A 925-nucleotide genomic window follows, 5' to 3' on the forward strand; every position below is an offset into this window, starting at 1 on the left:
ATTTTTATCAAACTGAAGAGGATGCCAGTTCTGACGCTTTTTATTGCAGCTTTTTGGTAAGATCCCTCTTAGGCATACCAAATTTAGAGGCTTCGCTGTCCTGCCTGCTCTCTGTGAGGGGGTCAGCCGTTTATCTGCCCACCCCTTCCTCCATCCCTCCATCAGTTCCCTCAGGTACACAGATGATACCTAATCCTACTCAACCCCCTTTCCTTTCACAGACCACTAAAAGGCCAGACCACAGGACCTACATTAACCCAAGTTGAGACAGGTAGGGAAGGGTGGACAAGGCAAGGTGAGTCCCCCCTGAAAGCAGTGTGTCCCTTCATCAAAGAATCCAGTTCACCAACTTCTCCCAATTTAGAAGGCCCAATGCTCAAAAACTTAGACTTGTCTATGGCCATGCCACCCTGGACATGCCTGATCCCCTCTGATCTTGGAAGCTAAGCAGGTCGGGCCTGGTTAGTACTTGGATGAGAGAGCGCCTAGGAAGACCGGGTGCTGAAAGCAGAAAACAAACAAATGAAAAAAACCTAGACTTCTTTCTTTATTTTGACTTTTAAGGTGATCTCAACAAAAGAAACCAGTTTGGAGCCAGAAAAACATGGCAACGTGTTCCATTCATGTTTACCCAGAAACCTCTATCTCCTAGAATTTTTAAAATTCCAAATTTCAATTCTTTCCCTATCAAAGCCAATTTTGCTAGTAATGTTTTTTTTTTTTTTAATGGACTTTATTTTTTTAGAACAGTTTTAGGTTAATAGACAAATTGAGCAAAAGTGGAGCATTTCCATGGCCTTCCTCACTGTCAACATCCCGCCTAATAATCTTTTATATTAGAGATTCTCTAATAAAATGAACTATCTAAAAGGGCAGAAGCTTTTTTTCATAAACCACACAGAAAATTTGCTTTTTATATATAGCC

At 41.4% G+C, this 925-nt stretch overlaps 1 pseudogene; it reads left to right on the top strand.

Moving 5' to 3' along the window:
* The first annotated feature begins 392 nt into the window (after positions 1 to 392).
* Positions 393 to 510, top strand: LOC118605368 (annotated as a pseudogene).
* Positions 511 to 925: the final 415 nt, after the last annotated feature.

Source organism: Rousettus aegyptiacus, unplaced genomic scaffold (genome assembly GCF_014176215.1).
Source record: "Rousettus aegyptiacus isolate mRouAeg1 unplaced genomic scaffold, mRouAeg1.p scaffold_m13_p_1, whole genome shotgun sequence".
In the NCBI taxonomy this organism is placed as follows: domain Eukaryota; kingdom Metazoa; phylum Chordata; class Mammalia; order Chiroptera; family Pteropodidae; genus Rousettus; species Rousettus aegyptiacus.